Consider the following 16,452-nt stretch of genomic DNA (forward strand, 5'->3'; position numbering starts at 1 on the left):
GTAACCAATAATAAGTCTCTGTGTCATGATTCGGGAGCTGGCTGGTGGCCCAAAAGAAAGACTGCTACAGACATGTATTTGATAATTCATTTTTAAGGGGGAAAAACCCATGTTTCTATAGAGAACATCATTTCAGTAGGACAGGATCTCGTACTGTTGGGCTCAAGAGAACTTTCTGCTTCAGCCTCCAGAGGAAGCTGTGTGCACCTTGGAGTTTACTTTAAAAGAACTCCACAAACACTCGACAGTCACATAACTGTAAGAATCTAAGGGAAGTGTCTGCCATGGTAGCACACACCTTTAATCCCAGCACTCAGGAGGCAGAGGCAGGGGAATCTTTATGAGTACGAGGCCAGTCTGGTCTACAGAGCGAGTTCCAATGCAGCTAGGACTATCACACAGAGAAACCCTGTCTCAAGCAAAACAAAACAAAAATAAAAATCCAAGGGAAGAAAATGTTTTGTGTGTGTGTATTCATGTGTGCATATGGCTGTGCACATGGATGAAGGCACCCATGGAGGCCAGAAGGAGACGTTATATCCTGTGGAGCTGGAGATATAGCTATTAGTTCTGGAACTGAACCCATGTTTTCTGCAAATGCAGTAACTAGCACTCTTGACCCACCAGCCGTCTCTCCAGCCCCAGCATGGGTTTTGTTTGTTTGTCTGTTTGTTTTTGAGGCAGGGTCTCTGTAGCCCAGGATGGCCTGGAACTTGCTATGCTTCTCCAGCCTCAGCTTCAACTTCCCAAGTGTTAAGCATCAACCACCATGCTTAGGTCTGAGAAATACAATTCTGTGTAAATGGTTGCTTTGAACCACAAGAGGGAGATGTTGTCAAATGCTACAGTGTGATCATCGCTTCTGAATACAGTAAACTACTTTACACAGCCGTTTCAAAATTAACCTTGGGTCAAGTGCAGCTGTATGCTCTGCATTTCCAGCACTCAAACGACTGGGGAGGAGGACCTGTTCAGTCAGGAGTTCAAGATAAGCCTGGGCAAAAAAAGCTGTAGTCCCAACACTTGGGAGATGGAGGCAAGAGGCTCAGGAGTTAGCGGCAGCTTGAGCACATACCAAATTCCAGGCCAGACAGGGCTATACACACAGCAAGGCCTTGTCTCCAGACCAAAGCCAGGGCTTGGAGAGGTGAAGGCACTTCTGCCAAGCCTGACAACTGGGATCCATCCCTGGATTACATGTCAGAAGAAGAGAGCCTATGGCCAGGATGTGCATGCACCCACACATATTCAATATTTATTCTGAGACAGGTGCTCACTGTGCAGCCCTGGCTGGCCTTGAACTCACAGAGATCCAACTGCTTCTGCCTCCCGAGTGTTAAGAATTAAAGACCTGGCACCATAGCTTTTTTTTTTTTTTAAATAGATACATGTGCTGATGGTCTGCTTTTCTTCAACTCTCTGGGAATGAATGAATGGGGTCAGATTGGGTTGTGGACTATAGAACATCAGAGCAGACACTGACTTTTTATTCAGTCAGTTCTGAGTCCAGAGGATCACCCTAAGTCATAAGGCCTGGTGGCAGGTACCTTTACCAGGTCAGCCATTTTTGTCAGCCCTGCAGTAAAAATATTGCTCACCCATATGTTTTGTTAATTTGAGAAAATTATCACAAAGGCAATACAGCACTAGATAAAACTAATACAGGGGGATATCAATTTCACTCTGAAGAATCACACACGCAAAACATTTGTGACTATGTTTGAAGAAAACATTGTGTTTCAATGAAATATATCACACACAGTGTAAATGGATGCAAAAAGTAGCATTGGCTATTTCTGCCCAATCTACCAGCAGTGACTTACTTTGCATGGAAAAACAACAGTTCTCAGCTTTGCTGGTTTCTTGCTTTCCTTTCCATATGGAACTAATTACCTTTTGCTGTTTTTCTTATCTACTGTTGCTATGGTGTAAAACACTGGACTGTATCTTATTTCCAAGGAATGCAGAAAGTGGTCTGCCTTGCTGCTAGAAGGAACACCCCACTGGCTGCATTTCGTTAACTCAAATATACTAGAGAAATAGTTAGACCATACTTCTCACAAGGCAGAATTCTTCAGCTTTGGACACATCCAGCGACTTCACTTCCCAGAGGAAACCAGTGTTAATGAAGGCCTGTGGTTGTATGAGCTGGGGGTAGGGGTGGGGGCTGACTCAGGGATCTTGCTGGAGGGAATGCATGAGAGAAGTCAGAAGCTGAATCACTTGATATTTGAGACAGGAATTGATGAGGGCAAAGGTATTTTATTTGAAACCCATGTAATCAAAAGCGGGCACATATTAGAAAGGAATTCTTATTTTAAAATTTATTTACTATGTACACAGTGTTCTGTCTGCATGTATCCCTGCAGGTCAGAAAAGGGCACCAGATCTCATTACAGATGGTTGTGAGTAACCATGTGGTTACTGGGAATTGAACTCAGGACCTCTGGAAGAGCAGTCAGTGCTCTTAACCTCTGAGTCACCTCTCCAGCCCCTAGAAGGGAATTCTTATAAGGACCATGTATTGAACATTTTTTTCAAGTACTCCGTTATTTGACATATGTAGATATCAAATGAAGCTTGTTTTAAACATTTACATGGAAAACTGTTTTCAAAAGAATTTGTAATGACTTTTTAAAAAAATAAAGTTAGAGTTGCAATTTTAACAAAAATTAACATTAGAGGCGAGGTGTGACGGCATCTGCTTATAGCCACTGCTGCGAGGGAGGCTGAGGCAGGAGGATCAATCGAGCCCAGGACTGAGGTCAACCCTGGCAATATGTTGAGATGCCCTGCCTCAACCAAACAGAACCAAACAAACACGATTCACGAGGAAGCTGAAGTCAAAGCTTTGGAATCTAGGGTGGCACCAGAAATGCACCAACCAGCGAGAAAAAAGGCAGGCAGGAGCTCCCGGGTGGAATGAGACAACTTCTGAAATGAAATCTTGAAGTCAGGCATGGTGGCCCATACCTGTAACCCCGAGCCTTTCAGGACGCTCAGGTTAGGAGGGCTAGCGTGGACTACACGGAAACGCTGTTAACCCCGAGTGGGAGGGGGCACCCTATGGGCAGTGGGTGTGGAGTGGGCACAGACCAGCTCCCTTTCAGGCCTTTGCACCCCTGTGTCTCCCCTCCTCAGAACCTTTTACTGTAAACTACAGAACCCATCCCTCTTTTCCCACTCCGCTTCCCTCCCGGCTCTGGACTCGCATCCGCCCCAAGCAGTGGCCGTTCCATGTAAAGTTTTCTCTTTATTGCATCACTTGGAGCCATCACTAAGAACGCCCGGCTTGCTCAGCCAATCATTCATTCATTCAGTGATGTCTTCGGTGCTCGGTAGGCATCTGAGGACGTGATATGGATGCTGGATCAGTACGGAGGGGTATGGAAGAGCTCACAATGCAGGGTTTCCTTTGCTGTATGAAGCTATGATTCTGGCTTCCTAATTATTGCTTTTGACTGTATATATTCAACTTTTTTTTTAATGGGAAAGAATGTAGTTCCAAAAGAACAGCAAATGGGGAGTGTTGGCCTGGGCTTCGAATGTTGCAATGTCTCTTCTGGCTTGGGACAACTTTGCAGCATGCATACCAGCGATTCCTCTCCTGACCACCATGTTTATCACACTCGAATGCTCATCCAACATTTTGTTTTAAAACATGCTCCATATGTCTCTCTCCACTGTTCCGTCCCCATGAGCCTACTTTTGGCAGGCTACCCTTTCTTCTTCTGCCATCTTCTTACCAAATATGGTTTTATCAGTCGCCTTGTCATTCTTGGTGAGTAACTAACTTAACAGACACTGTCTCATCCCTCATCAATCAAAAATATTTTTTGTAAGGGGGAGTTTAGGAATGTCTGTATTTTTTTCCCCAGAGTTGAGGACCAAACCCAGGGCCTTGCACTTACTAGACAAGTGCTCCATCACTGAGCTGAATCCCCAATCCCTATATTTCTTATTTAGTAAATTCCTGCTACTACACCCTGAAATGTCTTGGAAGATGTGAGGTCAACCTGAGTAGCAGACTGAACTCCACTTCCACAAGCAGGAATGCACACACAGGGAACTAAGACAAACTATGCAAATGTTTCCAGTTTCTGGGAAACTGTCTGTTCAGGGTAGGAGAAAATAGGAATTCAAGCTATGGAAACAAAAAAAGAGAGGGAGGGGACGTACCCCCAACATGCAGCTTATAGGCATTTCAAAAGTAATTGGTTTTTGTTTGTCTTTAAGACAGTGCCTTACTAAATAACTCAGGCTAGCCTCAAAAATCACTGAGATCCACTTGTCTCTGCTTCCCAAGTGCTGGGATCACAAGTGTGCCTGGCCTTTCTGTTACTGTCTTTACCTAATGGCAAAACCTATGACTTGGCTATAAGAATAGTTTAAGAAGAAAGAGCCTGAGCATTGAGGCCGTTGGGAAAGCAGGGGCAGGAATACAGGGAATTAAGAGGAAGCCTGGGATATAAGTAACCAAATGCTAACTCCACCTTTGCATGTTTGCGGCACGTGGCTGCATACGGAAGGATGGCAGTGTGCTCTCTTTGCTATATGGTTAATCTCAAAGGAGTTCACAGTTTGGATCCAGGATAGATCAAGCTGGTAGTCCAGCATCCTGTAACATTCTGAGGAATTCAAACTCTTCCAGGATGAATTGAATCCAGGTTGTCCTGATGGCTTGTCTAAAGGAGGAGTTCATTGCTGCATTCCACCAATCTACAACATTCAGAGGTCCTACTAACAATGGAATGCTTGTTGGTTCAGTGATCTGGTGTCTGGCCTAGAGAGCACCAAGGAAGCCAAGGAACCCTCCTAGGTCTATCTTGCAGGGAATTAAGCATGTCTTCACTCCAGGCCATGCTGGAATGAGGTCTGAGGCAAGAGTGAAGTAACCAGTGTGGAAGGAATCGAGGTCTGCAAGGACAAAGAATTTGACTACTTGGAATGTGTCATTTTCATTTTATTAATAAAATTGTTCTTTTGCCAAAAAAAAAAAAAGAAGAAGCCTGGGTTCTATGTTAAGACCTTGTCTACAAAACAAAAACCAAGAAATTATTTTAAAATATTTAAAAGATTCGCCGGGTGTTGGTGGCGCACACCTTTAATCCCAGCACTCGGGAGGCAGAAGCAAGCAGATCTCTGTGAGTTCAAGACCAGCCTAGTCTACAAGAGCTAGGACTCCAAAGCTACAGAGAAACCCTGTCTCGACAAACCATAAAAATATATGTATTTAAAAGATTTAAGTGACTGCATCACTTAGCAAGTAATGCTGCTTTGTCATAGTTCTTGTTTTGCCAGTGAAGTCACTGTAACAGACGTTTCTCTGGCTTTCTTGTTCTACTTGAATTTAAGTATTGTCACAACAGTTCAAAGATACTGTACCCATGTTGTCCAAAAATATGTACAGTGACCACATGTGGTTGGTGCTATGAATGTAGAATTACACATCAGACTTCTGAGACAATATGGTAATGGGAATGTAGCTCAGTGATCAAGCTCTTGGCTAGTGTGTGCAAAGACCAGGGTTTGCCTCCAATGCTACAAGAAAAAAAAAAGACTACATGAATGAAAGAATATGAAATATTAACATTTTAACCCTTTTTTAATGATTTATTTTTTTATGTGCATTGGTGGTTTTCCAGTTTGTATGTCTGTGTGAGGGTTTAGGATTCCTCAGAACTAGAATTACAGACAGTTGTGAGCAGACATGTGGATGTTGGGAATTGAATCAAGGTCCTCTGGAAGAGCAGCCAGTGCTCTTAATCATTGAGGTACTCTGTAGTCCAAAATATCAATATTTTAATTATTGTAATTTTATGTTTATTAGGCTAGCAATATTAACTTTACCGTTTTCTCCTTAAAATTTGAAGTTAGACAAATGCTTTCAAATTAGATTTTAAATGAGATATGCGGCAGCACTCGGGAGGCAGAGGCAGGCGGATCTCTGTGAGTTCGAGGCCGGGCTGGACCAACAGCCTCCAAAACAATACAGAGAAACCCTGTCTCGTAAAAACCAAAAAAAAAAAAAAAAAAAAAAAAAAAGAGAGAGAGAGAGAGAGAGAGAGAGAGAGAGATGCGGGACTGAGTTGTTCTAGATAGTTCAAGAGCAAAGTTCAGGGAATCGTAAAAGTGTGAACGAAACTTCCTTATACTTATTAGGTGAGAGGGCATGGGAACAAGATAGTAAGAAACACAAACCAGGTGCACGCCTTTAATGCCAGCATTCAGGAGGCAGAGGTAAACCTCTGTGAGTTCAAGGCCAGCCTGGTCTACAGAGTGAGCTTCAGGACAGGCAGGACTGCACAGAGAAACTTTGTTTCAAAAAAAAAAAAAAAGAAAGAAAAGTAAAGAAAAAGAAAAAAGCAAAGAAAGAGAAAGAAAAGAAAGACATAAGGCTAAAGATGGGAGTTTCCTTTTGGAAAAAGGTCTCTTGCTTAGGCTGAACTTACAAGATCAGTATGCAGGAGCAGGATGTGAGCTGAATTCAACAAACGTCCACCGAACACCTGCGAGGAAGGATGGCTGAGAGGATGGTACAGAAATGAGTCTAACCTGGGCCCTGCCAGGAAGACACTCACCACTTGGTACATTCTGTACTGTCAAGAATATGCCTGGCTCACATGCTTACCAGACAGAGAATTTAGGCCTCTAACTCCAGAAGAAATACACAGCTGTCAAATAACAGAGACACAGGGAAGTCTCAGGATTGTGCAGCAAGTGCTCCCAACTGCTGAGCTCTCTCCAGCCTCACACAGAATTAAAAATCACTCTGGGTTGGTGGTGCATGTCTGTAATCCCAGCACTTGGGAAATGAAGGCAGGAGGAACAGAAATTCAAGACTATCTTAAGCTGCATAGCAAGTTCAAGTCCAACCTGGGGTACACGAAGTCCTTTGCCAAACAACAAAACCAAACCAAATCCCAGGGCTGGGAAAGTGACTAAGACAGCAGAGAACCTGCCTTCCATGCTTGAAGTTCTAGTTCAACACCCAGCACTACATGAAGTGGGCACAGTATGCCTGCAATGCCAGCGCTCTGGAAGTAGAGGCAGGAGGATCAGAAGTTCAAGGTCATCCTTGGCTGCATAGAGAATTCCAGGCCAGGCTGGGATACACGAGATAAAAAACAAAACAGACCATCAATGTAATTCAGCAGGTAAAGTCATTGCCACCAAGCCTCAGGACCCCTGAGTTCAATTCCCAACCCACAGGGCAGAAGGAGAGAAATAAGCCCTGTAAATTGTCCTTTGGCTTCCACAAATAATAAGTAATACATATAATTAAAAACAAAGTGTCAAGCTTGAGAGATAGTTCAGCGGTTAAGAGCACTGGCTCTTCTTCCAAAGGATCCTGTTTCCATTCTTAGCAGCGCATTCCCATCTGTAACTCCAGTCCCAGGGCATCTGAAACTTCCTCTGTGGGCTCAGACATTGTGCAAGCAAAAGACGCATATGTATTTTAAAAAGTTAAAACAAAAATTTATAATGTCTCTGGGGCCATTTTATACATGCATTTATGTATACATACATACACACATGCACAAATGCAACTGAAGTCAGGTTTAAAAACCATAAGGAATTCAGCCAGAAGTGATAGCACACACCTTTAATCCCAGCACTCAGGAGGCAGAGGCGTGCGGTTCTCTGAGTTTGAGGTCAGCTTGCTCTACAGAGTGAGTTCCGGGACAACCAGGGCTACACAGAGGGCTGTTTGTGTGTGGAGGTCAGAGGACATTTTGTGGGAGTTGGTTCTTCCTTTCCACCATGTGGGGAACTGAACCCAGGTCGTCAGCCTTCTAGCCTTCTGCAACAAGCACCTTTTCCTACTTAGCTATCCTCCCTCCCCTCTGTGTTTTTTTAACAGAGTCTTTGGCTCAGCAATTAAGTGTCCCGGCTGCTCTTCCAGTGGACTGGAATTGGAGTTCCAGAACCCACATGTTGGCTTACGACCTTCTGTAGTCCCAGATCCAAGGAATCTTATGCCTTCTGGCCTCCTTGGGCATCAGGTACACACATGGTGCACAGACACATGAGGATAAAACACCTACACATAAAGTATTTAACCAGCCGGGATCACAGGTGTGCGCTGCCTTGTCTAGTCTGTGATGTTAGGGAGCCCAAGGCTTCCTGCTTGCTAGGCAAACACTAATAACAATTGAGCTATATTCCTGACTCTTGCCTCTCCCCACTCCCTGCTTGTTTGTTTTGGAGACAGAGTCTTAACTGTGTAGCTCTAGAACTTGCTATGGAAACCTGGCTGGTCTCAAACTCACAAAGATCCACCTGCTTCTGCCTCTATTGCTGGAGTTGAAGGTGTGCGCCATCATTCTTGTTTTCTCCCATTGTTCTGAACTTCTGCCTCAAGACCTGTTTCTTTCTGTCTCAGCCTCCCAAGTAGCTGAGACATCAGGCACCCAACACTGTGGCTAAGGCAAATAATTTATTAAAGGGTGTTAACACCCACATGGAAACAGTTTGAAGAATAGAGACTGAGGTCTCGTGAGTCAGAAACTGTAACAAAGGGTGGGAAGAGTTAATTAGGAAAACGTCTATCTGAAAGAACTTTTTTTTTTTTTGGTTTTTGGAGACACTGAAAGAACTTTTTACATCCTTCTGCAGGGACGAGGGTTCATCTTCGATTTGCTGTGTAGCTGAGGATGCCATGAGCTTACTGTACATAGGTACTGGATGTAGGGGTATGCCATGGGTACTCAGGAGCCTGTGGAGACCAGAAGAGGGCATGGGATCCCCTGGAACTGGAGCTACCAACACAGATGCAGCCAAACAAACACGGGTCCTCTGGAGGGCAGAGGTGTTAATGCTGAGCCACCTCCCAAGATGTGGCCTTAAGTTTGTGATCACCTCCTCAGTCCTGGGATTCCTGGCTGGCACCACCATGCCCTGTTCAGGCAGGGCAGGACAAGAGGCCCAGGGCGTCATGCATTCCAGGCAAGCTCTCTATCACCTATGCTGCATCCCCAGCCCTCCACGGAGTCTTTTTACAAGTGTTTCGTTTGTGTGTACGTGTACGTGTACCATGGTCATGCCCAGTGTCCAGAGGTCGGAAGAGGGCACTGGATCCTCTGGAAAAGCAGCAGGTACTTTAATCCCAGCACTCGGGAGGCAGAGGCAGGGGGATCTCTGTGAGTTCGAGGCCAGCCTGGTCTACAGAGTGAGTTCCAGGATAGGCTGGATAGGCTCCAAAGCCACAGAGAAAGCCTGCCTCAAAGTCCCACAAAGGGGGGGGGGGGGGGGGAAACTGTGCCTCCATCTTTGGATTCCTTTACTTTTCAAGCAAATGGAGAACACATCGGAGAATTGACGGCTATGTTCTGAAAGGACCATGCAGCATCCCCATCCCTCTTCACAAATACTTGTCCGTATCTTCCCAGGATCAGCAGCTAGTTATGCCCGATTCCATGAGAACCCTAGAACAGCGACACCCCAATCCTCCTGGTCTTTGAAAACGATGAAGGAACCTGCTAGTGGAATTTGCTCTCGCCCATTCTCCACCACAGGAGTATACACAAGCTAAACCTCTCTTGCTGAAGAACCCTGATGCTCCTGCAGAGTGGTGTCACTGTGGTCGAATGCCACTTTTTTTTCAATGAGTATTCAGCTGACTTCAATAAGCAGCAACTCATTTACCAAAACATGTAAACAACCTCAGCACCAAAGCAGAAGCACCAAAGTGGAAAACTGCCTTCACCACACACTCCAGAAGATGCACCGGTCACCATGCTGCCTTTGGGTTTGGCAGAGGTGGCTGGGAAAAGCCCTCACTCTGCCTTGGAAACACATCTGGGCTCCTGGCTGTGGCTGTCATCCAGAGGAAGACAGCAACACCTGGTAGCTACTTTTCTCCTTATATAGAAAGACCATCTATCCAGGAATCACTGCCTCCAGCCTCACAGGGAGGAGCCAGGGACACAGGAGGAGAGGGGAAGTTTTAATTTCCTGTGACTCAAAGCTGTAGTCACAGTGGCATCTTTTCAGCAAATGCTACACAAGTGAAGCCCCCATCACTTATGGGAAACCTCAGAGGGTGTTGGCTCAAGGTCCTGTGACTTCCAGTGTGTGTGCCAGCAGAAGCCAGAGTGGGATCTTCCTTACACCCGCTCCTTTTAGACCTCTTTCCTAGAGGGTGGCCATGTTCCTCTCTTTCCATCCGTTGTGTGGTGTGTGCATGTGGAGAACACAGATTGATGTCAGATGTCCCCTGTCACTGACACTTTTTGAGGCAAGGTCTCTCATGGACTCTTGGTTAATGGGCACTCTGGGGACCTTCTGGTTTCTGCTCCCACAGTGCTGGGGTGCAGATGTGGGTGCCTCACGCTTGTGTGGCAAGCACTGTACCCACTGAGCCACCTCCCCAGCCTTCCTCGCCTCTGGCACCTCTTTTACTCCAGCCCTGCCCCATACCCTGACCTCTATTTGGAGGGGAGCTCCTAACTGGACCGCAGCATTCAACACATGCTGTTGGCTAGGCTCACAATGGATCTTTAGAGAGGGTGTCCTAGGGGTGATAGGCCAAACGCAGGAAAAAGGACAAATGACTTGTAAATTAAGCACTCTTTTTGGGTTGGTGGCGCTAGAAATTGGATCTATGGCTTTGTGCATGCTACTCTGAACTGTGTCACGGGTCCAAAGCACCTTCAAGAAAGCAGACTACAGTAAGGAATGGAGGACTTGAGTAGACCGACCCCAGCTGGCACATCCGCTGATCTTGCCTCTTCCACACGCCCACCCCAGCCCGTTCTGTTCTTGTTTCTCTCAAGTCGGGGGCTCATCCAGCCTAGGTTGGCCTTCAACTCCTGGTCCTCCTGCCTTTGCCTCCCAAGTGCTGGGAGTACAGGCTGTGCCACCTGGCTTCTCCTACTCTTGGTATCTCTTGCTGAGTTTTCTCCCATTAGTATGCCTTCTCTTTCCCCATAGCTGTTTTTTCAGTTCTAAGCCAGACTCGGGAAAACATCTCTTCATTCTCAATCAGTAATTTTCTTCCTTTTTAAAATTATTTATCTTAAAAAAATTGTTTCAACAAGGACTCACCATATAGCCCAGCTTGGCCTCAAACTTGAGATCCCTTACCTCTGCTTTCCAAGTGCTGAGATCATATTCTGCCTCCCCCACCATCCCTTAAAGTGTGGTTAATGCCATGCTATGGCTGTTAGGAAGATTAAAACAACTACAACTCAAGATGTGAAAACACTCTGAACATGAAGAGGGGTGTACAGCTTTAATCCCAGGACTCAGAGGCAGAGGCTACAAAGTGAGGCCTTGTCCCGAAGTTGAAAGGAAAAAGAACTATACAGATATGAATCATCTAGTAATCATTGTTACCACTGAGAGCACCCTGGGAACCTGACTTCACAGATGGCTGGGGAGGTGGAAAAGCTGCCTGACTTGTGAGGCGGTGGCCTTGGCTTTCCGCTGTCTCCCTTTCTCCACCAGCTCAGCGATCACAAGACACAACTTGAACTTTTGCACTGATTTCTACATAACAGAGTGCGTAAGAGCTACAGGGCCAAGGCCTACACATCTACTTCCTTGTCCGTGCCCTCACCGCCCACATAGCGCTGAACCTTCCACTCTTGATGGTCTCCTGGGGTTGCAGTTAGGATTAAACAAATAAGTACAATGACACTGAGAACAGGGTCCACTAGGAAGCAAAGCAATCATCAGTTACAGCAGCTCACTGTGCTTCCCGGTTCAGGGCATATCAGAGAGGTCCCTGGGAGCTGTTAGCACTGCTGAATGTAAAGCACCCAGTGGCCTGGGAGGGGGAAGGGGCCTGCGCAATGGGCAAGCATTGGGAGCATGGCCACACAGTGTGGGTGACTCTGCTGCAGGTCCTGGACCTGCTCTCCAGCTGGGTGGAAAGGGGCTGCAGCTAGAGGCTTTCTCACTTTACTTTTGGCCTTCTTGAAAAGTGATTGGGCCGGGCAGTGGTAGAGCACACCTTTAGTCCCAGCACTCGGGAGGCAGAGCCAGGTGGATTTCTGAGTTCAAGGCCAGCCTGGTCTACAGTGTGAGTTCTAGGACAGCCAAGGGTACACAAAGAAACCCTGTTTGGAAGCAACAGCAACAAAAAACTGATTGGGTTGAGCAGAACAACATTCCTTGGGAATATGGCCAAGCACGAGGAGTAATTATGCTGTGGTCTCCACACATGGTGAGGAGCTGGAGGACAGCAACAACAATCTAACCTCCAGGGAAAGGCACAGTCACCCCTTTTCTCAAATGTATAACTGACCTCACTACCCCAAGGTACTTTTCCTTTTTGATCTGAAGTAGCCTAGAACACAATTAAGCAATGCTGTTCAGCTGGGTAGCCCAAAGACGCCCCAAGGAAAGGACTGCTTGTTTTCTCTCCTGTGAAAGGGACAGACAGCAACAGGGAAATGCCACATTTAGGATAGTGGGGATGGGAAGAACGGTTATAGACTCCTCCAGAATAAAGAAGGCTTTAGGTAGAAGATCATCCAAGAAGGCCAGGAATGCCTGAAGATCTCAACTGTCAGTTGGCATAGGTGGTTCAGGGGTCCCAGGAGCCTAGAGCCCTTCAGAAATCTGGAATGTGTTGTCCAATGTAAATAAGGGCTGGTTTGTAGAAATGGTGCTGGAACATGTCCAAGCACTTCCTGTCTGTCCTTTGAGTCATTTGGAAATGGTTAACAAATAGGTTGGACACCTGGCCTCAGATGGAGAAGGGAATTTCCCCATAAGCCCTGCACTGTAAAATTCTCTTCCTTCCCAAAGCAATTGAGATCAGGACAGAAGTGTATTCTAAAGACTCCTGTGTCCTAACCCGGCTCAAGGCAAAGTTAGAGCAACTGCTACAGACTCAAGGAGTCAACTCCGTGCAAGTGAAAAACACTACTTTGAGAGGTCGTGATGCCCAATGGTTTCAACAGTTACTAGCTGGTGAATCTGGATAACACACATCCAAAAGTTGCATATCTGTCCATTCCCAGATTCAGCCAGCCACTTGCAACTGACTCACTCTCACTGGACTTGGGTCAGTCTCCTGATGGGAGAATTTAAGTTCAGATCCTGGCGGAGAGCAAGGGCCATCTACAACAACCTCCCTTTTAATTTAGTCTTAACACAGAAACCTGTGAGGCTCCAGAGGGTCAAAGAGCAACAACAGTCAGCACCTGCCCGCCACAGCGCCAAGCAATCCTAAAGGTCTGAGTAAGCAGCTCTCTCTCTATCAGAGGTTTCTGTAAGATCTCTTCCCAGAACAGGTTAAATATGCAAATGCACGTTGGTAGGTTATTTATTGCAATTCAAAGCCTCACCTCCAAGGCAAACATATTACCTCAGGTGAACTCTTGGCCCTGCAGGGAAGGGACTGAAACCCAAGCCCCTGTTAACCAAGCACAGATGACCTCTAAAAGTGCTCGATGACTATAAGGTAGACTATATCCTCTTTTGTGTTGTGCAGAATAAAGGTGGGGACATTTGCCATAAAACAGCAGAATGCCAGAGGAGGTTGGCTAGTATGAGAGAGGATACTGGCTTTAAAAAGTGTCCCTAAGTTCTTACTAGATTAATCTTAGTTGTACATTAAAGGTAACAAGTCGGGGACTGGAGAGGTGGCTCAGCAGTTAAGAGCACTAACTGCTCTTCCAGAGGACTTGGGTTCGATTCTCAGTACCCACATGGCAGCTCACAACTGTCTCTTACTTCTGTTTCAAGGGATCTGACGCCCTCATACAGACATTTATGTAGGCAAAACACCAATGTATAAAAAATAAAAATAAATAAATTATTAAAAAAAAGGTAATAAGTCAAGCCTGGTACTGTGCTACCTGTCTGTCTATAATTTGAACACTCCACAGGCTGAGTCAGATCTGTCTCCTACTATGCCACACTACCACCAGCACATGTATATAAAACCAAGTTATTTATGAAGAACATAAATGGCCTTTTGTGTCTATTAAAAAAGATCAGGCCGGGTGTAGTGGTGCATGCCTTTAATCCCAGCTTTTAGGAGGCCAGCCTGATCTACAGAGTTACAGGATAGTCAGGGGTTCACAGAGGAGCCCTGTCTTGAAACAAAACAAAAAGATCTGGCATGCTACCAAACCTTTTTTTTTTTTTTAAGACAGGGTTTCTCTGTGGCTTTGGAGGCTGTCTTGGAACTAGTTCCCGTAGACCAGGATGGTCTTGAACTCATAGAGTTCTGCCTGCCTTTGCCTCTGGAGTGTTGGGACTAAGGGCGTGCGCCACCACCACCTGGCTCAAATCTTTTTTGGAAAAGTGGTTTTAAACACACTCACCTAGTAACCCATACTAGATAATCTGGATTCAGTTTATTCTAAGGTTCTGAAAGCTGTTGTTTCCCCTTTTCAAACTTTTTTTTTTACATTTACTTAATGAGCGCACGTGTGGATTACAGCGTGTACGTGGAGGTCCAAGGACAATTTGTAGGCACTGGCTCTTCTACCAGATGGGTCCCAGGGATTGAACTCAGATGGTAAGATTTAGCAGCACTTGGGAGGCAGAGGCAGGCGGATCTCTGTGAGTTCGAGGCCAGCCTGGTCTACAGGGCGAGTTCCAGGACAGCCTCCAAAGCCACAGAGAAACCCTGTCTCGAAAAACCAAAAAAAAAAAAAAAAAAAAAAAGAAAGAAAGAAAAAAAAAGATTTAGCAGCAAACATCTTTATCCACTCAGCCATCATGCTGGCCCTATTCCTTTTTTCTACCTTGTAGTAAATTATTGTTCTTTAAACCCCTCACCCCTTTTTGAGACAGGATTTCACTGTGTAGCCCTGGCTGTCTTGGAACTCACAGGTCCTGAGCTCACAGGAATCTGCCTGCCTCTGCCTGGCTTTCCCACTCTCTTGAGATACAGTCTCACTAGCATCAATTTCAAGACTTCAATGTCTCAGATTTCCTGGTGCTGAGATCACAGGGATGAGTCACCAAGTCTGTTTATTACTTTTGTTTATTTTTATTTTGATGCAGGATCATGTAGTCTTGACTGTCCTAGGCCTATGTAAGCCAGGCTGACCTCAAACTCACAGAGATCTTCTTGCTTCTGCCTCCCATGTGCTGGGATCAACGGTGTGTCACCATGCCTGGCCTAATCTGAACTTCTGAAAAGGCTTTCTGCATCTGGTGAGGGGCTCTGTGGCAGAGGTGCCTGGCACCAAGACTGAAGAGCCAAGGTTGCCTCCTGAGACTCACATGGTAGGAAGACACAACTGACTCACTCTGACATGTGTAACCCACACAAAAATATGTAGCAAGTCAAGGCCCAGGGTCCAACCCCCAGCACTGGAAAGACACACATAGCTGCACACAGAACACATAATCTCCCCAAAACATGATACCCCTCAAAATAAAGTAAAAAATGATTGGTCAAATATTCTTTTTCACTTACTACAAAAGCCTGTCCAAGATGACACAGGCTCCAAGACATTGTGTGAAAATAGGGATGCAGCTCAGCAGTGGGGTGTGTGTGTGCTCAGCAGTGGGGTGTGTGTGTGCTCAGCAGTGGGGTGTGTGTGTGTGCTCAGCAGTGTGGGGTGTGTGTGCTCAGCAGTGGGGTGTGTGTGCTCAGCAGTGGGGTGTGTGTGTGCTCAGCAGTGGGGTGTGTGTGTGTGTGTGCTCAGCAGTGGGGTGTGTGTGTGTGCTCAGCAGTGGGGTGTGTGTGTGTGCTCAGCAGTGGGGTGTGTGTGCTCAGCAGTGGGGTGTGTGTGTGTGTGTGTGCTCAGCAGTGGGGTGTGTGTGTGTACTCAGCAGTGGGGTGTGTGTGTGTGTGCTCAGCAGTGGGGTGTGTGTGCTCAGCAGTGTGGGGTGTGTGCTCAGCAGTGGGGTGTGGGTGTGTGCTCAGCAGTGGGGTGTGTGTGCTCAGCAGTGGGGTGTGTGTGTGCTCAGCAGTGGGGTGTGTGTGTGCTCAGCAGTGGGGTGTGTGTGTGTGTGTGCTCAGCAGTGGGGTGTGTGTGCTCAGCAGTGGGGTGTGTGTGTGCTCAGCAGTGGGGTGTGTGTGTGTGTGTGCTCAGCAGTGGGGTGTGTGTGTGTGCTCAGCAGTGGGGTGTGTGTGTGTGCTCAGCAGTGGGGTGTGTGTGCTCAGCAGTGGGGTGTGTGTGTGTGTGTGCTCAGCAGTGGGGTGTGTGTGTGTACTCAGCAGTGGGGTGTGTGTGTGTGTGCTCAGCAGTGGGGTGTGTGTGCTCAGCAGTGTGGGGTGTGTGCTCAGCAGTGGGGTGTGGGTGTGTGCTCAGCAGTGGGGTGTGTGTGCTCAGCAGTGGGGTGTGTGTGTGCTCAGCAGTGGGGTGTGTGTGTGCTCAGCAGTGGGGTGTGTGTGTGCTCAGCAGTGGGGTGTGTGTGTGCTCAGCAGTGGGGTGTGTGTGTGCTCAGCAGTGGGTGTGTGTGTGTGCTCAGCAGTGGGGTGTGTGTGTGCTCAGCAGTGGGGTGTGGGTGTGTGCTCAGCAGTGGGGTGTG

The sequence above is a fragment of the Mesocricetus auratus genome, unplaced genomic scaffold, assembly GCF_017639785.1.
Source record: "Mesocricetus auratus isolate SY011 unplaced genomic scaffold, BCM_Maur_2.0 Super-Scaffold_100007, whole genome shotgun sequence".
Lineage (NCBI taxonomy): Eukaryota > Metazoa > Chordata > Mammalia > Rodentia > Cricetidae > Mesocricetus > Mesocricetus auratus.